Consider the following 25,920-nt stretch of genomic DNA (forward strand, 5'->3'; position numbering starts at 1 on the left):
AAACTCCTCTATCCTCAGTTGCTCCTCACAAATCTTTGTGTTTTATTTGTTTGTATTTTAACTTGTGGACTCCTTTCCACTCCCATACAAGTGTGTGGACTTTGGGAACACACGTTATTTTGCAACCTCAGAATTTCCCTGGGTGCAATTCAAAACTGGTCCCCCTATGCAGACAAGGCGGAGAGACCCAAGGAAGAGGCAGGCCACCCCGGATTTGTAGGTGGCAGATTTAAGAGGCAAGGGAACTTACAAGGCTGGTAAAATGAGTAGATTGCCACACCAGCCTGCCAGAAACTTGAAAGTTTATATAGAGGCCTCTACATCGTTCAGTCACATTATGTCTACATGGTCTCAACAACACATTTCTCTCTCAAGGCTGCATTGGTGAAGCTGCTTCTAGAGTGGAAATAGTAGGTGGAATGTACATTCCAAGGACAGGGAGGGGATGAAGAGCCCCTGATTACCCTGGTCTAGCTCAAGGGTCAACCAAAGGTCACATCCTCCTCCAACAACATGTAAGCCAAAAGGCTTCAGGTTTCCCAGGATACAGGTGATTAAGATAGAAATGTGGAGAGTGCTCTCAGGAATAATATGTTAAGTATCAGAAGGGAGCAGGATTGAGTAAAGGGGAGTTCAACAGGTCGCATGTGCAACTGAGGCCACAGCTGATCTGATGGAAGGCTCAGAAGCTGGTGCATCTCTTCAGAGATGCCTCAAATTAAAAGCTGAGCCTTATGCCTGCTCACCAACAAACCATTGGATAACAGAGGGGCTTACTCTTGGACAAGGCTGCTCCTTTTGGTCACAGGCAACTCCTAGAGCCATGGACAAGCTACATTCCTAGCAGCTGAGATAATAATAATCATGTCAATCCTAAAGACAGATCTGCTTCATGCACTACACCAGTGGTTCTCAAACTTCAGCTGCATCAGAATCACCTAGAAGTGATTGTTAAAACACAGATTATAGCTGCAAGCCCAGAGTCTGATTCGTTATGTCTGGGTTGAGGTTAGAGTGTCTGTATTTCAAATAAGTTTCCAACTGCTGCTGATGCTCTTTTTGGGTCACCTTTAAGAACCACTGCACTCTGCTATTCCAAGCTTACTGTATTTTCCATGAGCAAAGAACACCTGAAAGTCAGGAAGTCCAAAGAAGATAAAATAAGGATGGATGGAGGATGAGAATCTATTTTTCAAATACTACCCTGTCACACTGGGATATGTCTTCTACTCATTACAGCTAACCCTTGAACAACACGAGTTTAAACTGCTCAGGTCCACTTATACATAGATATTTTTTTCTATAAAAAAACTTGTTTCCCCTTGGCCCACAGTTGGGAGAGGGCTCCAACATGGCCAAAAAGCTGCCTAGTGGCCTCAGGTTGATGCTCAAGCAGAAGCCCTGGCACCAGGGGGATGCTAGAGGGCCCTCAAAGTCTGCCAGACTCCTAGTCATGCTTGAGGGTGAGCCTCCGGAAGACATCCATGCCCAACCAGCCCAGGTGGGTCCAGCCTGCACAGATGAGTCAGATGGTCGCATCCTCTGGCTGAAGTGGATCCTCTCACCTAGGAAGTGGTTCTGCAGGAAGTGAGGAGCTAGCTGGGTGTCTGTGCAGGTAGTACCCGAGGTCTGCAGCTCAGAAGGGGCTGCTTCAGTTTCTTCAGGATCATGGGGGCATCCAAGGCTCAGCCCCAAACATCTTGGAACATCTTCTGCATGTCCTTGAAGATGACACAGCTGTGTGCTAGTTTTGCATCTTCAAAAGACGCTGAATACCCTCGTGTTTCTCCCTAGCCAGCTCAAGAAGAATTGGCCCACACCCTCCAGAGCCACATCATCACAGTCAAAATAGAAGTCCAAAGAGAGGTAAGTACAAGAAGCCCACAGATGTGTGTTGACCAGGTTGTTGACATAGGCCTCCACCTGAATAGAATAATTCTGACAAATCTGGGAGCTTATGCTTGATTGGCAATTAGGAGCTCTGCTCAGAAAACAGTGCTGGTTTTTCCTTCAAACAGAGTGACTAAGAAGATGGTTCTAAAGGTTGTGAAAAGAAAAGAAGTCAGAGGGCGACCAGAGGCTGGAAGAAAGAGCATCGCTGAGTCTGTTCTGTCCAAACATTGTTGAAATAGATAAACTCACAGGACTGTCAGGAGCACTGCCTATAGGTAAATTTTTTACAGGACATTATTGTAAATGTATTTTCTTTTCTCTAGCTTTCTTTATTGTGAGAATGCAGTGGGTGATAACGTAACATATAAAATACGTGTATTGACTATTTATGTTATAGGTAAAGCTTCCAGTCAATGGTTCATTATTAGTAGTTAAGTTTTGAGGGAGTCAAAAGTTATAACCAGATTTATGGCTGCACTGGGATTGGCACCTCTAACCCTGTGTTATTTAATGGTTAACTTTATTGTGGAGTTCTTTATATTTAATTACTTTTGTCTTCAATTAATTAAATGTTCTTTACTATATGATTATTTGCAGCAATCAACTTGTCCCCACCCTGGCAGCAGTAACTCAATATTACCCCATTCCAATCCACTCATTAGTTTAGAAATTATTTACTCTGCCCATATGTTCATTTGTTATGTCTGAATTCACTGGTATGAAAAGTTTTGTGCAGTTTAACTACTAAGTGAGTTATAGGAAAAAGGAAGAACCATAAGCACAAAACCCTTTGTGGGGCCAGGTGACTGCAGGTATGGCTTAATGACAGAATGACCCCTAAACAGAAACTTAATGAGATTTGTAAACAAGCACAACATCATAGCACATAACCTGAAGTATTAAGGGCCTGGATATATGTTTCTCATGCCACGCAGAATTGGGCACAACCATGCTGATAAGTAGGAAGCGCACTTCATGTGAGAGTTGTCTTCATTTTCTATACTAAAAATACCCAGTGCCGTGACACACATTTAGTACCTGAGGATCAGGCTCAGACAAGGAAAAGGCTGTGAAAAGTCCTAGTTCCTTCCCTCAATTTCCTGCACCCTCTTCTTCATGCAATTGGTGTTTGTTTATGACATTTCACCTTGCCTTTGCCTTTCATGACTGTCCCTTGTCATTCTTTTTTAATGTTGTTTCAGTGCATAAAATGGTAGTAAATGGTAGCAAAATCATAAGTTTTCCTTTTTATTTCCCTCTGCAAATGTCCAAATCCTCCAACTCCTTACATATAACCCTACCCTCTGGGGGCATATACTTTTTCCTGAGTATTATGGGTGATGAATGATGTGTGAAATTTGGAAATAACATATTCCTAATTAGTTTAAAAAGCAGAAAAATAACATCTATGAGGAAATATTAGAAAAACTAGGACTATTTAGAATGGAAAATACAGTTTAGGAATTAATTTAGCAGTCTTCAAAGATATAAAGGATATCCAATTGAGAGGCAAAGGAGGAAATCAAACCTTCAATTTCTGCTAAGATGTAAGGATAGTATAAACTAGTTAGAAAGGTTTTTTGCCTAGGAGGCAATTCAACAATGATTGGGCACATGAAAAAATTGTATTATCTTCTCTTTGAAATAATATCATATTTCAAAACAGGATTAAGTGTGGTCCTATCAGGATTCAGGTTAGTAGAATAGATGACCTCCTAGGTTCCCTTTTCATCCTAAGATTTTTATCTTTTATGATAGCAGTCAGAGACGTTCTGCTGAACAAAATTGATTTCTGGCAAAGGACATATCTCCAAAGAACCATTTTTCATGGGTTTGTATATAATTTTTATTGATACTATAATCTTCAAAGAATGAAGAGATGACTCCCATGTAATGAAAATCCTTGGGCTACTCTAGCTGTTTGCTTGAAAGGATTTACATTTCTATGATGTCTTGAAGTTCTTAACTCATTGTGACCCCAGTCTAATACTTACATACATCCTGGTTAACAATAAGAGTATGAGACTATAATAATGTACAATTGGAGCATAGCTCCACCTAAAGATATTTGAAAATACTATATGATATAGAATTTTGTTTTTCTCCTATTGATTTATTTTCATTCATAGGGTTTTATAAGGATCAGGTTAATCAGGTAGAGAAAAGCAACCTGAGAAGGCTGGATTCATTCTAGGAAAAATTTGTAGGATATCACATGTATACTTTGCCATCCTGAAATATAGTCACCAATGCATGGTTACTAGAACGAGGGATAGGAGGTTAAAGAAGTGAGAGAAACACTATATAAGCTCTGTCATCCTGGAAATTCCCTTGAGTCCTTTTAATAATATGTAGCAAAGTTCCACTGTACCATTATATCCCAGCTAAAATACCACCTTGTCTAGGAAGCCCATCATCACTCCTATAGTCTTAACGGTAGGACCAGTCAGATACCTCTGAGTTTAAATCCTAATTCCAACAAACACTATCTATAAATACTTGGACATTTTATCTAACATCTCTTAATCTCAAAATAAAATTGACTTATATATGTCTGTGAAAAAATTTAGGACAGTGTCAGAGAATAGGTATTCATCAAACAGCAGATCCCTCCCTTAAACTGTTATAATGGGTCTTTTTAAATATTTATGATAGCAATTATTTCATTCTCCTTGGCAAAATGACTATTGCTTACATGTGAGCCCAGGTGGCAATTCTCTGCTTAGTGTTACCATAAACCATAAATCACTGCACCATCCAGCAACCACTCTCCAAACAGGGGCCCAGCAAGAGGCAAGACTGTGGCAAGATCCCTCGACCTCCCCGGGGAGGAACAGTGCAGGTGCCCACCACAGGAGTCTGTAAAGTTTGGAGACTCAAAGGGGGATCACATGCCTGAGATAAAAATGCTCATAATAGTCTGGGTGAACACAGAGTTCAGACAGAAACCAGGGAGATAGGAGCAATTGACTGCTTCTCTGTGCCAGCTCACTGAAGACTGCAGGGGGTGCAGACTTTCAGTTCTGGGATTAGAGATCAGGGTGCTGCAATTTTCATCCCCCACACTGGCTTCTGGAGCTGCTTACACTCAGCCTGGCCCTCTGGCAAAGGGGGTGCAATTCCACCTGGGCAGACACCTGAGAATCAGTGCAGCAGGCCCCTCCCCCAGAAGACCAGCAGGAATTTCTGGCTAATACCAAGTTTACTGATCATACAGAAATCCAAAACTATAGCTCTTCAGGAAAGTATATAGCATTCGTGGGGGTTTCTTCTTATTCTTTAGTCTTTCCATTTTATATTTTATTTTCCTTTTTAACTATTTTCTTATTTTATCCACTTTTAAGTCTTATTTAATTTTCATTTTTATACTTATGTTTTATATATTTTTTTCACTTCTGATTTACTTTCATTATATTCCACTCAATTTTTGTATGTATATAAGTTTTTCTTTCTTTCCTATTTTGGGATCTAGTTTTTTCTAACAAATGCAACAAAATACACCTAGAATCTAGTTTATTCTCTTCTGTTCAACTTCTTGTTTGATTTTATTCTCATTTTTTTTCTTTTCTTTTTGTTTTCTCTTCTCTTCTGATTTGTGTAGTGTATATTTTTCTGGTGTCATTGTTGCTGTTATTGCATTTTCCCTCTCATCTGTTCCTTTCTGGACAGAATGGCAAACTGAAAGAACTAACGCCAAAAAAGAGAACAAGAGTCAGTACTCACTGCCAGAGATTTAATAAATATGGATATAAGTAAGATGTTGGAACTAGAATTCAAAAGAACAATTATGAAGATACTAGCTGGGCTTGAAAAAATCACAGAAGATGCTAAAGAATCCCTTTCTGGAGAAATAAAAGAACAAAAATCTAATCAGGTTGAAATAAAAAAGGCTATTACTGAGATCCTTAAAAAATGAAAGTGATTGCTAGGATAAACAAGGCAGAAGGGAGTCAGTGATATAGAAGGAAAAATGATGGAGAATAAGAAAGCTGAGAAAAAGAGATTAAACTAGTACTAGATCATGAGGGGAGGATTTGAGACATCGGTGATACCATAAAGCAAAACAATATTAAAATAATGGAGATCCCAGGGAAAGAGGAAGGGGGGGTAGAAGTTTTATTTGAACAAATTTTAACTGAGAACTTGCCTAATCTGGGGAAGGAAACAGGCATCTAAGTCCAGGAGGCATAGAAAACATCCCCCCACACACACACCACAAAATCAATGAAGCTTACAAGTTTCAGAAATAAAGAGGAAATCCTCAAAGCAGCTCAGGACAAGAGGTCCATAACCTGCAAGTATGAAAACATAAGACTGGCAGCAAACCTTTCCACAAAGACCTGGCAGGCCAGAAAGTACTGGCATGATATTTTTAGGGTGCTAAGTGAGAAAAATATGCAGCCAAGAACACTTTCCAGCAAGGCTGTCATTCAGAATAGAAGGAGAGATAAAGAGCTTCCAGGACAAACAAAAACTCAAGGAAATTGTGAACACTAAACCAGCCCTGCAAGAAATATCAAAGAGGCTCCTTTCGGTGAAAAGAGAGACCAAAAGTAACAAAAACCAGAAAGCAACAGACACAATGTACAGAAACAGTGACTTTACAGGTAATACAATGGCATCAAATGCATCTTTGAATAGTTACTCCAAATATAAATGGGCTAAATGCCCCAATAAAAAAGACACAGGGTATCAGGTTGGATAAAAAAGCAAGATCCATAGATATGCTGTCTATAAGAGACTCATTTTAGACCCAAAGACATCTCCAGATTGAAAGTGAGAGATGGAGAACCATTTATCATGCTAATGGACATCAAAAGAAAACTGGGGTAGCAATTCTTATATCAGACAAATTAGATTTTAAACCAAAGACTGTAATAAGAAATGAGGAGGGACACTATATTGTAAGTAAAGGATCTATCCAACAAGAAAATCTAATAATTGTAAATATGTATTCCCCTAACTTGCGAACAGCCAAACATATAAATCAATAACAAAATTAAAGAAACACATTGATAATAATACAATAATAGTAGGGGACTTTAATACCCCACTCACAGCAAAGGACAAGTCATGTTAGCAGAAGATCAATAAGGAAATAAGGGCTTTGAATGACACATTGCACCAGGTGGTCTTCACAGATATATTCAGAACATTTCATCTAAAGTAAAGGAATACATGTTCTTCTTGACTGCACATGGAACGTTCTCCAGAATAAATCATATACTGGGTAACAAATACGGTCTCAACTGGCACAATAGACTGGGATTATTCCCTGCATATTCTCAGACCACAATGCTTTAAAACTTGAACTCAATCACAAGAAAAAATTTGGAAGGAACACAATGATGCTTTTTAACCTCCATGTAATTGTTTGTGTTCTTCCAAAAATTTTTAAGTAATGAATCACTAAGCTCTACCTCTGAAACTAGTAATATACTATATGTTAATTGAATTTAAATAAAATGAAAATTTTTTAAAGTCATTATAGTGTGTTCCATTTTTTTTAAAGTTACATAATATATAAGATGTAAAAACCACCCAGGTCAAACCTCTAGAGATGAATTTTTCAATATCTGAGGTGAAAAATACAATGGATGTGATGAACACCTGGCTAGATTGAAGAAGAAAAAATTGTAAACTTGAAGAAATAGCAACAGATACTACCCAAAGTAAAATATAGAGAAAAATGGAATTTTAAAAAAATAAACAGATCATCAATGAACTATGGGACAATGTCAATGTACGTAATGTTTTTAAGATTATTCAGTTTTTCTCTTTTATCTGGAGACTGTTTTGAAAAACTTTATTTTCCTAGGAATTAATGCATTTTGCTCAATTTTTAAATTAGCATAAAATTATCCATAATATCCTCTGAATTTTCTCTTCATGTCTGCAATATCAGTAATGGTGTCTTTTTAAAATTTCTTTCTACTCTTGTGTCTTCTCATTTCTGTTCTTCTATCAGTTTTACCAGAGTTTGTCTATTTTATTAGCACTTTTTTAAATCAACTGCTATTTAGTTGATATTCTGTTTGTTTTTAATCTTAGTAATCACTGTTTTATCTTCATTCCTACCTTTATTCTTGTCTTCTTCCTACTACCATTGTTATTGATGAGAAGTAGCAGTCTCCCTGCAGCTTTTTTGTGCATCGATCTTTTCCCTTTGATATCTTCTTTTTATCTTCGGGTTTCTTCAGCTTTGCTTTTACATATATAAGTGGTAATTTGCTCTCTCCCTTTTGGGATTTGTTGATTTTTTAAAAATATATTTATTTATTTTAGAGAGAGAGCACAAACAGAGGAAGGGGCAGAGGGAGAGAATCTCAAGCAGACTCTCTGCTGAGTGCAGAGCCTGATGCAGTACTTGATCTCACAACCCATGAGATCATGACCTGACCCAAAACTAAGAGTCAGAGGCTTAATCAACTGAGCCACTGATGTGCCTCTGGACTTGTTGAACTTTTTAAATCTATAGATTAATGTCTTTCATTATTTGGGGAAAATGGAGTCATTTTGTTTTTTTAAGACTTTTATTTTACAATAGATTTATTTTTATAGAAAATTTGGTAAGATGGGTAGCCCCAGTGGCGCAGCGGTTAGGCGCCATCTGCAGCCTGGGGTGTGATCCTGGGAACCCGGGATCGAGTCCCACATCCGGCTCCCTGCATGGAGCCTGCTTCTTCCTCTGCCTGTGTCTCTGCCTCTGTGTGTGTGTGTCTGTGAATAAATAAATAAAATCATAAAAAAAGAAAAAGAAAATTTGCTAAGATAGTACACAGAGTCCCTATATCCAGTTCTCCCTATTACTAATATCTTCATTGTTATAGAATAGTTAATAATGAATCAATGTTGATAAATGAAACTGGTTTATAAAATTTATAATAAAATTATTGATGTGTAAACTAAAGTTTATTTAGATTTCCTTAGTTTTTACCTAAAATGCTTTTCCTGTTCTAGGATCCCATCCAACATACTACACTGTGTTTAGTCTGATGTCTCCTTAGGCTCCTCTTCACCGTGAGAGTTGCTCAGGTATGTCTAGTCTTGATGACCTTGACAGCACTGAAGGGTACTGGTCAAGTATTTCAATTGGGATTTATCTAATGTTTTTCTCATCATTAGACTGGGGTAGTAGTTTTTTAGGAGGAAGATCACAAAGGTAAATTACTATTTTCATCACATAATAACAAGGGTACATATTATATGGACACCTTGGTGGCTCAGTGGTTGAGTGTCTGTCTTCTGCTCAGGGTGTGATCCTAGAGTCCAAGGATCGAGTCCCACATCAGGCTTCCTGCATGGAACCCGCTTCTCCCTCTGTTTATGTCTCTGCCTCTCTCTCTGTGTCTCTTGTGAAAAAATAGTTTTGTTTCTTTTTTAAAAAGGGTACATATTATCAATATGGCTTGTCAATATTGTTAATCTTGATCACCTGACTGAGGTAGTTTAAGTTTCTCCGTTGCAAAGTTACTATTTTTCCCTTTTTTTTCAAACTTTGGGGGAAAATCACTGTGTACAGCCCACACTTAAGGATGGGGTAGTTATACTTTATATCCCTGAGGGCAAAGTAATCAAATTGTTCGGAGTTATTCTGCATGGGAGATGTAGCTACTTTCCCCCATTTATTTATTTATTTGATCATTTATTTATATTAGCATGGACTCATGGGTATTTATCTTATGCTTTGCTTATAATCTTCTATTTATTTTGCTGCTCAAATTCCCTTAACTTTGGCTCTCAGAAATTCTTTCAGTTGGCTCTTGTGTCCTTTTGGCATATCAGATCTTTGCGGTTTGCTTATGTATTTTATCTTGTTTTGTTTTGTTGAGTATTTCCTATTTTTTGGTACTACAAGATAGCCCACATTCATCTTATTTCCTGCCCTAGCACTAGAGTCAGTAACTTCTCTAATGATCTTGCATTCCTTTCATTTGAGAACAGTATGAGAAATCAAGATCTGGGTGCTGGTGTAGTCATTGCTCCTGGAGTGACATTGCTTTTTTGTTCTATCTGCTAACAGATCAAGAGAATATATATACATACACACCACACACACACACACACACACACACACACACACACACACACCAGTCATTATATTTTATTGACAGGCTTTATTTTTTAGAACATCTTTATATTCACAACAATTAATTAAGCAGAAAGTACAGAAATTTCTTGGAGTGTCTGAGTGGCTTAGTCAGTTAAGCCTCTGACTCTTGGTTTTGGCTCAGGTCATGATCTCAGAGTCATGGGATCAAGCCCCACATCAGGCTCCTCGTTCATTGGGGAGTCTGCTTGAGATCCTCTCTCACACTTTCTTCCTCTGCCCCCTCCCAGCTCATGTTCTCTCTCCCTCTCTGTCTCTTTCTCTCTCTCTCAAATAAATAAATAAATAAATAAATAAATCTTTTTTAAAAAATAGAAAATACAGAGATTTCCTATATAGCCCTGCCCTACATTTGTATAGCCTCCTTCATTATCAGCATCTCCATCTGGGTGGTATATTTGTTACAATCAATGAACCTGCATTGACGCATCAGTATCACCAAAGTCCATAATTTATAATAGGGTTCACTGTTAGTGTACATTCTAGGGGTTTGGACAAATGTTTAATGACATGTATCCACCACTGTAGTGTCATAGAGAATAGTTTCACTGCCTCAAATCTTCTGTGCCCTACCTATTCATCCTTCCCTCCCCTCAACTCCTGACAGTGATTGATCTTTTTACTGTCTCCATGGTCTTGCCTTTTCCAGAATGTCATATAACTGAAATCACAATATACAGACTTTCATATTTTACTTCTTTCACTTAGTAATAAGCATTTAAGTTTCCTCCATGTCTTTTCGTGGCTTGATAGCTTATTTTTTTAGCCCTGAATAATATTCCATGATCTAGCTATACCATAGTTTGTCCATTCACCTACCAAAGGACATCTTCACTAATTCTAAATTTTGGCAATTATGGATAAAGCTGCTATAAACATTTGTGTGCGGGTTTTTGTGTTGACACAAGCTTTCAACTCATCGGGGGTAAATGCCAGGGAGCACAATTGCTGTATCATATGGTAATAGTATATTTAGTTTTGTAAGAAACTACCAAACTGCCTTCCAAAGAGGTTGTGTCATTCTGGATTTCCATAACAAATGATTGAGAATTTCTTTTGCTCCACATCTTTACTGACATTTGATATCAATGTTTTAGGTTTTCAACATTCTAATAGGTTTGTGGTAGCATCTTATTGTTTCAGTTTATGATTCCCTCATGACATATGATGTTGAACAACTTTTCATATGTATATTTGACATCATTATATCTTCTTTGGTGAGGAGTCAGATATTTTGCCTATTTTTAATTGATTTATTTTTCTTGAGTTTTAAGTGTTCCTTGTATATTTTTGGAAAATAATCCTTTATCAAATAGATCTTTTGCAAATTTTTTTTCCAGTGTGGCTTTCTAATTCTCTTGACATTATCTTTTGCAGAGCAGTTTTTAATTAAATGAAGTTCAGTTTATCAATTATTTCTTTCATGAGTCATGCCTTTATATTTTAAATATTGTTTTTTCCTATTGGTATTCTCAGCTCCTTCTAAAATCCAAATAAATATATATTGAACTTTTAATTCTCTTGTCCATGTCTCTTATGTTTCATTGTCCCAAGAACTTTTATAGTTTTGTTTCTCTATGCTACATTTTATGTTATCTTGTATAGTTAGATATTTGAAACTGTTAGCTATTCATTTTCATTGGAATTCTATTTGTGGAAAATCTTTACATTCTCCTATTTTCTTCCTACCCACCTAGTGCTGTCTAGAATGACTTTAAGTTCTCAAAATGAAAGGTTTTTTTTTTTTTTTTTTTTAAGACTACACAGACTGAATACAACATGTGGATTGTAGTACCAAATTCTCAATGTTTTTTTTCTTTTTCTGGCTTTTACCAGCACCAAGTTTAAGACAGCAAGTTTTCTTTGCTACAGTAAAAGAAATGGGTATTTAATGTATTTCTAGCTTACGTTTACACTGAGGATGTAGTCTATAGAATCTCAGGCATATGGGAGAAAGGTATATATTCTGTTAAAGTCACCAACATGGTTGAGCTTTGGATTTTATCTCATATACCAGATATCTAGTGAGGCCATGAAAAACAAAACTCAATTGTACAATTCAGCAAGTACTTTCAGTGTAAAAACAAGCTTCTGTGCTCCACTATCCTTTTTGAGTTTTTACTTTCAATAGGTTTTTTGGTACCAAAAAAATTACTCACTTGCTTGCAATATCATCAATCCATTTATGATGATTGAAGTTCTTTTACCAATAATTTTGAGGGTTTCTGAACAAAGAAATCAATTCCTGGACCTAGTCTGCCACAGAAGTGAAAATATAAATCATCTACTCTGTTTTCCTTCTTTTCTCACTAGTAGCCAACCTAGCATCAAGATCAAATTCTAGAGATATGCAATATACCTACCTTCCCAAAAGTTACAAAACAATAGCTTCGGTATTCAGGGAATCCCAGTAAGTCTTTCTCGAAAAGCTTTATGCTCCCATACTTCTCCTGCTATTCACCCTGCCTTTTCACCCTAGAAAAAGTGATCAGCATCTCTATAGTTTCACCGTTTGATTCATGGCATCTATAATATTTTGTGTAGTTTTACAGAATCTATCATTTTAAAAAGCACTGAAACAGATCATAAAAGTATTTCTTAACCCATATAAAATACTTTCTTTACAAGGCTGAAAACATTGCTGACAACTGATCTGGAAAGCATAAACAGAAAGAATGATTGCTCAATGTTGATTTTTAAGGATGCATTTAAAAAGAAAACCCAATATTTATCATGGCATGATTTTTCCTGCTTATTTGAAATGACTGCAAAGGAAATCAGCATCAATCTTCTCATTTTTGTTTTGCTTTGCTTGAGAGAAAAACAATCTCATGAATTCCAAAGTCCTTTTAACAGGATTACTGACTATTTTATTTGTCAAAGAAAAATTGACTATAAAATCTTTAGGTTCTTGGTACATCTGTGTGGTGTCCCCGGTGTGGTTGTCCCAGCAGTGGTAGAGCATCTGCCTTCAGCTCAGGGCATGGTCCTGGAGTCCTGGGATTGAGTCCCACATCTAGCTCCCTTTGAGGAGGAGTCTGCTTCTGTCTCTACCTCTCTCTTTCTGTCTCTCATGAATAAATAAGTAAAATTTTTAATTAATTAATTGATTGATTAAAATTTTTGGGTTCTGCATTTTAGAAAAAATACTTAGGACAATTGTTATTCCTCAATAACTATCAATAATCCATCTGGGAATAGACACATTGATGAAAAGAAATAATTAGAATATTGCCAACTTTGCTAAGCTGAGTCAATATATTTTGACAGACCTATCTAGGAAGCTTGATATGGTCATCATTCTATTACTCTAATGATGACTTCACAGACATCAGAAAATTGCTATTTAAACATATCGATTCTCAGGCCAACCAACAAAACCAAAATTAAAAGCCAGACTTTATAAAAATCTTTAAATCACACAAAAAATAACCACTTTCAACATTTTATATAACCTAAAACATGAAGCCAAATTTGATAGACTACAAGCCATCCACCAAAGGTTATGCTTCCATTGGCAAGAACTAGTCAGAGCAGCCAGGTTGGGGAAGGATTAACAGAGATACAGGAAAACATCAGAGCAAAGAACTTTTAGGTAATGCGTGGAGAGGAAGAATAGGAAATAGTAATAAAATAATAGTAGCAGGACTGTGCTATTGTTAATTGATTTGCCCTCGTTTTTTTCCTCTTGGATATTGCCTATAGCCAGGCAGCTAAGTGCTTTATCCTAGTGAAGCACATTAGGTGATGAAGCTAGTGAGATCCTCCTGGCATTTTTATCAAAAAGCACACACCCTCGTAAGAGAGAACATTTACTCTCTTGCCTAGAAGAGCCCTAGGAGCAAAGAGGCAGGGTCATATCTGAGGAAACAGAAACTTTGACACCCTTGCAAAGAGTCTTATGACCTCAAGTGTGACTGATGAAATGGAAAAAACTAGATTCCCAAAGAAGTTAGGTGGTAGAGGCAAAGGATGTCTTAGGGACAATCTGTGTGAATTGATGGCCAACAACCAGAAGGATGACCTACATCTCAGGAGATATCCTGTGGGCACCTAGTATTGAAAGTCAGATACAACTTTTTGTTTCCACATGCACTCCACCAGCTACTAATATTAGTCATGATGAATACTACCTTCCTATCGTATCTTTTTGTCACTTGGTAAAATGAGAATACTACACTTAGGAAGGCTAAGTTTCCTCTCCTAGTCAAAATGGGGCATAAAATAAATTAGTGGGTTTTTTTTTAATTATGTATTTTTTTTCACATCTGAGTTAATGAATAAGGTTTGTATCCCCACTGCATTAAAAGTAGATATTAATCCTTTGTAAACCAAACATAAGTTATATGATAGGGGTGCCTGGGTGGCTCAGTGGTTGGGCATCTGCTTTTGGCTCAGGTCGTGATCCCAGGGTCCTGGGATCGAGTCCTGCATCAGGCTCCCTTCTCCTTCTGCCTATGTCTCTGCCTCTGTGTGTGTGTGTGTGTGTGTGTGTATGTCTCTCATGAATAAATAAATAAAATCTTTTAAAAAAAGAAGTTATATAATAAAATAAACTCATGCCAATAAGAGAAGTCATTTTGCAATGGGTGATAACAGGAATTCACCATCATTTTTAGCAGCACACTGGTATTTATTGTACCAAAAGGACCAGAAATAGAATGACAGCTGAAGAAGTCTCTCTTGTGACAGAATTTTGAACAACTGTGAACATAGACTAATTTCAGAATTCTTAGACAATGACAGTTATTGTATAAAGAAAAAGTAGTTTGAGATAGAATAAAGTGGATCATCAGAATGAAGGCCGTGAAAATGATAAATGTCCCTGTCTGTATCTAGGATAGACATTTCCCTTGACAGTACTGCTTAGGAGTTTAATATTTGAAAGAGAAAGGATTAGTTGTTACCATTAGAACAAGTGATGTATGAAACATTAAGAATGGGGACACCTGGTGGCTCAGTGATTAAGCATCAGCTTTCAGGTCGTGATCCTGGGGTCCTGGGATTGAGTCCCACATCAGGCTCACTGCAGGAGCCTGCTTCTCTCTCTGCCTATGTCTCTGCCTCTCTCTCCTTGTCTCTTATGAAGAAATAAATAAAATCTTTTAAAAATATATTAAAAATAATAACAACTGCATATATTGTGTAACTACTATCTCCTGGCCTCAAGTTAAAAGTGTGTTTCAACCATTGTTAAAATTCTCTGAATCACATGGACCCTCCTGTCAGATGTAGTTACTCAATGGTGCCCCAACTAGGATAACCTATAAATATCATCTTTATGGGATCAATTCCAAACATACATACGGCATATTTTCTAGTGCATATGTTTGAGCTATTGATTAGGTAAATGATCTTAGAATTTTTCCTGCATAGGACAAAGATGTTTAAAGTATAAAATGTGTGCCCATTTCATGTGACTCAGAAATATCATTAAAAGTAAATTTAGGGGATCCCTGGGTGGCGCAGTGGTTTGGCGCCTGCCTTTGGCCCAGGGTGCGATCCTGGAGACCCGGGATCGAATCCCACGTCGGGATCCCAGTGCATGGAGCCTGCTTCTCCCTCTGCCTGTGTCTCTGCCTCTCTCTCTCTCTCTGTGTGACTATCATAAAAATTAAAAAATAATAATAATAAAATAAAATAAAATAAAAGTAAATTTAGCTAATAGGTATGTTAAAAAGAAATGTTCTTAATGAATGCTTGCTATATATAAATAAATCATTGAATTCCAGTTATAATTCTTGATGAGCTCTATTTCTGTGTTTCAAATATCATAGTTATTTTTACTTTTGAATTTTTAAAAGTTAATTATTACTGTAATTTTCCAATATTTCTCCACTATTTAGGAATTGATAATCCACTTAAATATTATTTTTTTCTTCTATTCTTCTTTCTCTCTTTTTCCTCCCTGTAATTTGGGCTTTGAACATCTTATTAATCACATTAGGAATGTAAGATGAGAAGCCATAAAAGAAATTTCAAAACAATCCCTAAAATAATTTTTTAATAATTTAATACAGAAATTAGAACATTGAAGTGTTGCCTTAATAATAATATAAAATATGTAGCTATTAACTTTACACTGGAAATAGCACAAAACAAGGAAATACGTACCATAAACAGAAGTTATGATGGGTGATCTATGATGTGATGTAGGACAAAAATTGATAATTTCTCATCAGCAATTATTTAGAAGGCAGAACATTTGCCTATTGAAGCTCAGCCTCTAGAGAAAAATGGATAGAAAGAACCAGGATGTGTGTTGGCTTTTATCTATTAATTTTAGCAGATAGGCTTATAACTGAGCCTCAGACTGGTTCTCCAGATTTGTACCAGCAAGAAACCAGCCTCATGAAGGATTCACTGCCTTCAGGGAAGACATGGGTGAAAGCAATGGATGAGGGAGTTCCTCTCTAAGGAGGAGCGGAGTCTATTCAATATGTGGCAAAAATGTTCTGCACAGATATTTAGTGGTCTGAGGGGCATACTGCAGCAAAAATGGTCACAGCAAAATGCACACTCCTCCTGCAGTAGAGTTGCTGTCAGGAGTGTGGCTGCCCAGCCAGGAAACATTTTCCAACACCACACCATTCCCCACCCTCCCCCACATCTTGCTAACATCTAGACATGGCCATTTGATTAGTTCTTGTCACTGCAATGCTTTGGAAGGTATATGTGTCATTTCCGAACCACAGTTTTTTTTTAATGGGTCAGAATTCTCCAATCGTTTACCCTTTTCCACTGGCCAGATAGAAGAGACAAGGCCAGGAAAATTTGCATTTAACATCCTGTTAGCATAAGGTGTGGGCCATACATGAAGAGCTAAGTGAATGTGAATTATCATTACATTATTGGAAATTATTAGTATAAACTTTTTTTTAAGATTTTATTTCTTTATTTGACAGAGAGATAGAGCCAGAGGGCACAAGCAGGGGAAATGGCAGAGGGAGAAGAGAAGCAGACTCCCCACTGAGCAGGGAGCCCAATGCAGCTTGATCCCAGGAGCCTGAGATCATGACTTGAGATCATGACCTGAGACAAACACTTAACAGACTGAGCCTCCCAGCACCCCTAGTAAAAACTTTTTTTAAATTGTTTACATAATTTAAAAATTACTGTTCTTGAAAACTCTCTCTTCAAACTCATATATATTAAGCTTCCTGCCTGGAAATGTAGAAATTATCCAAGCAAATTATATTTGGGGAAAAAAGTATCTGTATGTATTTTTCCTGAGAAGTGTGTATATATTAATATTTCAGACCCACAATTAGTATTTAAAGTGGCCAATAAATAAGAAGCCAAAATAGATGCTTTAGCTGTGACCTGTTGAAGAAATATAATGAGTTAATTAATTAGTGTGAGGATGTTCTATAATGTATAACATGTGTAATGTCTACCCTAATGCTGAAATTCATGTCCCTCCACCACAAATTTATAAGATTCTATCAGCTTTCCAACCTATTATATCTGAAAACATATACAGAGGATGAATGAATCATTGAAATGTTTCAATCATGTTCAAAGAATGTGCACAGACAGCCCTTCCAACTTCCAAGTTCAGGTAGCAAAGTCCCTCTACTTGATTCTGTGCTCAAAACTGATTTACTTTTAAGGAAAAGAAAAAAGATATGTATATTTTAAATATATACTGTACAAGTATATTTTATATGTGTGTTAACATTATACACGTATGCAAGCATATTTTTACATATGTATATGGTTTGGGGAGTTAGATATAGAAATAGATATATTAGACACATTTATCACATGGACACATAGATTGATCTCTAGAAAAATAAAGGTAGGGAAACAAATTGACTACATATTATTTGATTGAACATTAATCAGTTCCCTCCATTGGCACATGGGGCATTCTGAATAATATGTTCCAGATTCTTCTGTGTTAGGAAAAGCAGTCTCCTGCAGGCAGTCTTTTGACCTTTTATTTAACTGCACAAGAATAGACGTCAGGCCTGGAACACCTCCTTACCAAGGGACAGAGTCTTCACAGACTGTACTGGACTTAGCATCTTGTGTGAGAATATATTTTCCTGTTTCAGATTCAATGTGTGTTCCTTTGTTCTGCTTATGCATGTCTGTCATATGATCCCTGGTCAACCCCACTGCTTTACCTGCCCCCCTGTAAGGAGGGGAGGGGATTAGATCCTTCATTCGTGGCCACGATTTATTTGCCCTGTTTTGACTTCCAGGGGAGACCTGCTGACGATAGGGGACCAATGACCACTACTGAAGCTCATCTTGCTCTATCTCTTCTCTTTGTGAGTAAAGTGTGTTTCCTTTCAGTTTTTGATTGTGTTGTGTTTTCCTTGGCAACTCGAACGCCAAGATGCAGTGAACATAAGTGTTTAGCCTTCTACTCCTGACAATAGGCAACAGAAACTACTTTCTCTGTATTCTGTACACACCTCAACAGCATCGTTCAGTATAGGCCTGAAATTAAATACGTCTTTGATTCCAGTTGGTTAATACATTAGCTTCAAATTGCTGAGAGAACTTGATGAACTGCCCCTAAGCTACCTTCCCAATGTCCATAAGAGGTAGGTTGACCAAAGAGATTATAAATCATCCTTGAAAATTAAACACTGACCTATATATCCCAGATCTAAAATAATACTCAGGATTAAACTGTATACCTATTGAAAAAGTGAAAAATATGCTTAGCTCATATTTTTAATCTACCACTTCTTTTATACCTTAAGCAACCCAATTTTCTTCATTCAGCAAGTGTTTATTGAGTGCCTCCAATGAACCAGTCACTGCCTAGCTGATGAGGATAGAACAGTGAACAGAACAAAGTTCCTACACCCTTAGAATCATATGCTAGTGATACAGACAGCTAGCAAACAAATATAAAATCAGCTGATGATAAGGACTTCTGGGAAAAGAAACAAGATAAATGAATAGAATGTGATGAAGATAGTATTGACATAGGGCAGTCCAAAAATGTCTCTCTGTGGGGATGACCTTTGAGTAGAGATCTGAATAAAGTATAAATGTGGGCTAAAAGACCACTCAGGAGAAACATCAAATCTTCTCCAGTTGTTTTCTATTAAGACATTTTTTTCCACCCAAAAGATTACAATGTTCTTAATGACATCTTCTATTTATTTTGTATCTACCTCAGAGAAGCAGTCTCAAAATAATCTGGTTATCAGTATATACAAATAAGAGTAGTGGGATTTTATGGGAGATAGTTTATATGTGTACTAATATAATACTAATTACATATATATATATAAATGTAATACTAATTACTTTTAATAAAGTAATACTCTGTATCCTGAGAATATAGTATCCACTTTACAGAGGGAAATAGCCATTGCAGCTTAAAAAAACACACTAAAAATAAATCTTTGTCAATGACAAAAGAGGTCCTAGCACCAGTGATACATATGTGTGATCCACAGAAGTAAAATCTGAGAGCAAATTTTTACTGGAATCTTTGCTTTTTTATGATGTGATTATTTGTCACTCTGTTACATGGTTATTTTCTTTGTAAATAATAAATTCAAAAAGCAGGATGAGATTGAAAGACAAGAAAAAAGATAGCAAATGTGCATGAGTAGTGAAATCCAATTTTGCCAGAATTAAATTTTTAGAGCTCTAATATCCTTAACATTTATTTCAAAGGTCTATCACTACCATTCCCATCCTGAACATGTGAAGAAACTAATATGGGAAGGAAAGTTGGCCAACTTGAATTGCATTGTTTTGAATTGGATATATTAGTGCTAAGAAATCATATAGATTTAACAGATTAATCCACCCAGAATCAACCCATTCTCTTGAGTTTCAGAAATAAAGTTTAAACTTTCTGTAATACTTTAGCTCAAAATAGAACCTGTGCTTTATCATAGTTATGCTTATAAGCCTTACAGCTGGTCATATTTTATGTTTTAACTAAAAATTTTATATTCTCTTAATTAGCTCTCTAAGGCAAATTTGTAAGAAAATAGACAATAGACTTCCTGAAGTACCTGAAATCTAAATATATTAGCCCATCTTGATTCTGGAAATGTCAATTGGAAAAGATTTAGGAAAGAACAAAACAAGACAATTCTTAGTCATAATTAAAAGTTCAGATTATAAAACCAGATTATAAATCCCAGAAGCTGGGATTCAAATCCAGGCTCTGCCATTTATTATCCATGTATCCTTCGGTGAGCAATTAACATCTCTGCTTCAGTTTCCCTGGCTATAAAATGGAAAAATAATAGACCTCCTTAAATTTACTCTGAAAAGTGAATGAGTTAAAATGCATAAAAGTAAGTAGACCAACACTTATTCTTGAAATATTTTGACACATAGTCCATACTGTAATATTTTTCTGTTAGTAGTAATTTGGCAGGGCTTTTAAGAAAATTAAATGAAAGGAGGACCTGGGTTACAGAGTTTGTTGAGCATCTGACTCTCTGGGGTTTTTTGTTGTTGTTTTTTAAATATTTTATTTATTTATTCACAAGAGACACACAGAGAGGCAGAGACATAGGCAGAGGGAGAAGCAGGCTCCCTACATGGAGCCTGATGTGGGACTCAATCTCAGAACCCTGGGATCACCACCTAAGCCGAAGGCAGGTACTCAACCACTGAGCAACCAGGCATACCCTGACTCCTGGTTTTGTTGGAGGTCATGATCATAGGTTCAGTCTCATGAGAACCAGCCCTGCCGGCATTGAGCCCCATATCTGACTCTGCACTCATCTGGAAGTCTGCTTCTCTCCTTCTGCTCCTCCCCCTACTCTCTAAAATAAACAATTTTAAAAAAAAAATAAATTAAATGGATAGTTTATATAATACATATAAAGGACTCAGCATAGGAGTTAACACAAATGATAATTTTAAATAGGAGCATTATCATCATCAAAACCCTTGTCCCTAGCCTGTCATCTGGCAAATTCTGATACAAAGACTGAGCAAAAGAAATGTTAATTCCCAGTGCAAGCCCATCAGCTTGCTGTATGGAACAACATATACTCAAACATAAATAGACATTGTTAAGGCACCACATAGCAAGAAGTACCATCTCTTTATTCTGGACACAAGACCAAAACAATTATTTAGAGACTATCTCTCTAAAATAATGCCTAAATTCAATTTCTTATATTTCTATAAATTATAAAGACAGTGCTAATTGCCAATATTGGAAACTACACTATGAACTATATACAGCTTTATAAACCAAGAATTTCCATATAAATACACATACAATAAATCTAGTTGTGCATAATAGGATTCTGCTACTACTTTTCAAATCTTCCTCACTAAGGAATCAGAAACCCTTCATCAGATATAATGAAGGAAAATGTGTCTAACAAATCTTACCCAATTTCTCCCCTTTCTTCACATGAATTCTGAATTGTTGGCTAATCTCATGTTCCTTCTTATTCTGGTCTCATGCCAGTCTAGAATAAGCACTTGATTGTATGAGCACTTTCTATACTGATTGCAGACAATTCATGCTATTTCCATCTACAAGTACCCAAAGTTCAGGCCTTTAGGAGGAAGATTTCAGACCATGTTTCTATATCTCTAGCTCTTAGTGTTCAAAACTGCAAAGAATTTAAGCAGATTTCTCTGCCTTTAATGAAAGACATAGAATATCTACCTTTAGACATTTATCACCAAGAAATAGTTTCTTTCCATTTACACAATGCCCAGCTTTCTCTCTGCTTTTCCACCCAGAGGATTCTATTATCTACATTTGTCTCTCACTTGTAGATCCACTCAACAAATATTGAGTTTTTACTATGCCCAAGAAATTCTTTAGGCCTGGGAAGATACAGTGATCAAGATATAACCCACAGCTTCAGAATTAACTATATTTACAGGAAGAGTAAATCCTGTCTAATTACATAAATGAAAGAAATTTAATATTTAGCTATATGTGAGAAAAGTCTTGGTTTTTATGTTGTATTCTGAGTATTTTTATACATTCCTTTTCGTAGCTGCAACGTGTTCTGAAAACCTTAACAGCAGTATCCCACTGACTATTCGTCCAGAGTGTCGCTTTCCTAAATAAGCAAACACTGCAATGTGCTAGATGGTATTGGCCACCATAATTGTGAGATGAACTCTGGTAAAGATAGAAAAGTCTTAAGACTGGAAGAGTCATAGGCTATTAGATTGATTTCACATAATGTATCTCTAGGACTCATTCTTTTTAGTTCAAAAGGGTTTAAGCTTCTCCAGTTACAACTACATTAGTCTTATAAGTGAATTAATGAGAATAGATATCTGCTAAGATATTTCCACATTAGCTCAGTTATTTAATGAAACAATCATCTAAAGAATATTGGAGTAAAATATAATATAAAATGTACATGAAAAAAGGGAAGAGATGCTTTAAAGCAAAGACTAACACTACCAGAGAGAAGGAGCAATGAGAGAAGATTAGAATATCTCTTATCTTATGATACAACAAATATTCTTTGAGCTCCTAACATAAGGAAAGTACTGTGGTAGGTGACGAAACTACAATGATGAATATTACTATTCAACTGATGGCATTAAAATTATAGGCTCTTATTGCAGAATGGCAATGACTACTTAACGTGTACTAAATGTATGGGACTACTTCAAGATTCTTTAAAACTCTTATTTTTTATTCTCAATTATTTGATGAAATCCCTAAATTTTCTATCTTCTATTTCTATTTCTGTATGTGTATGTATACACATGCATATATATTTCTAAACATAAGTTCATGTATGTGTATACATGTATGTTTGATTTATTAATAAAAGTATTCAGTAAATTTTATCTCCTTTAGTTTTTCTTGAATACTTGAAATTATAGAAACAATTGAGATAAAAAATATAGTTAACAATGGAAACTGTATGTATAAGACATTCCTAATTTGGATTTTTTGTTTCAATTTTTAGGAAATCATTGAAAGTATTATTTATTCACGGAACACTTATTCTCAAAACACCATTAAAAATTCTATTCTTGCAAGACTGTTATATTTAAGACAATTAATTAACAGGCTAGGGCTAAAATGTTGTCTTATCAGCTCTTATTTCAGTACATTTTTATCTAAGAACTAAGAAGTACATTGTTTTAAGAACAATGGAATACATTCATGATATTAAAGAGAGAAAAAAAAAAGATCCCACCTAAGATCAGGATGTTTCCAATTTGGGGGTTGAATAACAGTGACATTTACCATAGAATACAGCCCTTTCGTGGCCTGACTCCTGTTTAATCTTTTCAGATTCTTCTTTTACCATTTTCTGCCTTACACTTTATACTACAATAACATTAAATTATGTGCTATGTCCTACACATGTTTTGTTGTGTCTCATTTTACTGTCCCTGCTCATTCTTCCTCTTCTGTATAGAATATCAATGTCTCCCTCCTCCACTTTTCCTCTTGTCTTATTCATGCACATTGTCCATGTGTCAGCTCAGACATCTCAGATATCTTCCTCTCAATTACCACCCACCTCTTTCAAACTATTTTCTACTCAATACTTCCAGATATCTCTATCACTGTGTAAACCACATTGTATTAGTAGTGTTAGATTAAACTAAATGAAATTGCCATTATTTGGTTGATGTTGACCTACAGAAATGGGAGTCATTCTCTACCACCAAACTATAAAATTGCTTTAGGAGAGGTCTTACTAATTAATCGCTGTCTCCTCCTTCCCTATTCAGAATGGCCCCCAATATCCATTTGTTTACCTGGATGAATAGGTAATTTATAAGCAATCACAAAAATTTCAAGGATGCTCCTCAGACTGTCCTATGCCCTCAATTCAAGGCAGTTGTGTCCATTCTTCCCTCCAGTGGGATGAATGCATGGTTAAACCTAATATTTATGTTGATACACTGCGTTTTCGATAATGGAACAGGACTCCATATGATGTTTTCTGTTGGCTGTTCTTGCATGGCTTCTTCAGTGGAGACCTGAGAAAATCTGTCCCCTAGCAACAGCTCTCTGTAAACTAATCATAAATCAATACAAAGAGAGGGAGTGAGAGATGTGGGGTAAAGCATTTATGGTTTCTTGGTTAAACATAATTTTAACTTGACACAAGATTCAGTTTATTCAAACTGATTATGGACTGAACTGTCTCTGTTCCTCCTTAACATCAGATCTATATACTTCAGCTTCACCCAAAAAGATCTTGCTGACAGCAGACCACGTATGCCTTCCTGGGACCATTCAATCATGCCTGGCAAATGGATTATGAATAAGAAGCCAACACATGATTTACCTCCTACCACTCACTACTGATTTATTCATATTTAGCAAGTGCCTGCTGTGTTCCAGGAATTAAGCTAGGATTACAAAGATGGGTAAAAAGGAACAACTCTTGCTCTCAAAGAGCTCAGCATTTAGTAAGGGAAATGAGGCATATAAATAAACAATGGCCAAATAGAGGGAAACCCATATTAAAGACATATACCAAGCACAATAGCACTGGGAAAGAATTTTCTGAAAAATACCTGTAGGATGTGACAATTAGGAGAATATTGGTGGCTTTGGTAAGAACAGTGAGAGTGTCTACTGGAAAAAGATTTAATTGGTCAAGCTGTGATTTAAGGATAAGGAAGTAGAGACATCAATAGAGAAGACTATTGCTTCTATGTGTATACCTGATATAAATCATAATATTAATACTGAAATAAACTTGTGTTATGGAAAGGCAAAGATATAGAGTACCTAGAAATATCTATGCATATTCTTATTGACCCTTTGGGTTAGCTCTCTTTATTTTCTGCCTTTCACAAAGAAGGTAAGCAATAAACTGGACTTGAGCTACAAAAGCAAAACCACCATTAGTTAGACTTTTTTCATATTAAATCATTTCCCCACATTGCATGTGATTCTTTCAAAGCACTTTCACACTTGATATTCTCAACCCTAATAGGAATTTAAATCAGAAAAATAAAGAAATGTGGCAAGGATTAATTGATTAGTTCAAGGTCACATTGTTATAAAACTTGCATCTTATCTAGAACTCTTCTACCCTAACAAAGAAAATAACTCTTCCAATATTTGAATGGCCATTTAGCCTACCTAAATGGCACAATACCTAAAGTCTAAAAGAAGCCAATATTCTTCTTATAATTAGTATCCATTGCACATCCTTTTCTCCTCTGCTCCCATTTGCCAACCAAGATGAGACAAAATAAAGTAATGATTAAGAGGCAAGAGACAGGACACCTGAGTGGCTCAGAAGTTGAGCATCTGCTTTTGGCTCAGGTGGTGATCCCAGGACCCTGGGATCAAGTCCCACATAAGGCTCCAAGCAGAGAGCCTGCTTCTCCCTCTGCCTATGTCTCTGCCTTTCTCTGTGCGTCTCTTATGAATAAATAAATAAAATCTCAAAAAAAAAAAAGAGGCAAGAGGCAACATTTTGTAGCCAGAATGCCTCTACTCGAATCCAGGCTTTGCCATTTAACACTGTGACCTTGACTAGGTAACTTAACTTTGTTGTGACAGTTTGTACAGCTGTAAAATGGAGATGATAATAATTATACCTACAGCATAAAATTGTTTTGAGGCAAACCCTTTAAATAGTGTCTTATAAACAGTGAGTAGTACATATTTATTTGCTATCACCATTATTATTTCTTTGTTGTATAATAAGTAAGAAGATGACACGGATATTAGAAGAGGGTAAATAGCCAGATCCATTCCTTCTCATTGCTACTACTTACGAATCCAGCCATTACACTGAGATGTTTAAAAAGAAAAATTTTACTACAAATTCTGAGGTAAATTATTGGTAAAGAAACATAATAAAAATGCTTAATGTAACAAAGTTTGAGGATGTTTTTGTCCATGCCATCTCTTTTCTAATAATAGCCCTAGTATTAAAGAGTTACTTTGATGTCTAACTTACCCACTAACCTCAGAAAAATAATTTTCACTTCTTCTTGCA

The sequence above is a fragment of the Canis lupus genome, chromosome 25 (assembly GCF_048164855.1).
Source record: "Canis lupus baileyi chromosome 25, mCanLup2.hap1, whole genome shotgun sequence".
NCBI classification, from domain to species: Eukaryota; Metazoa; Chordata; class Mammalia; order Carnivora; family Canidae; genus Canis; species Canis lupus.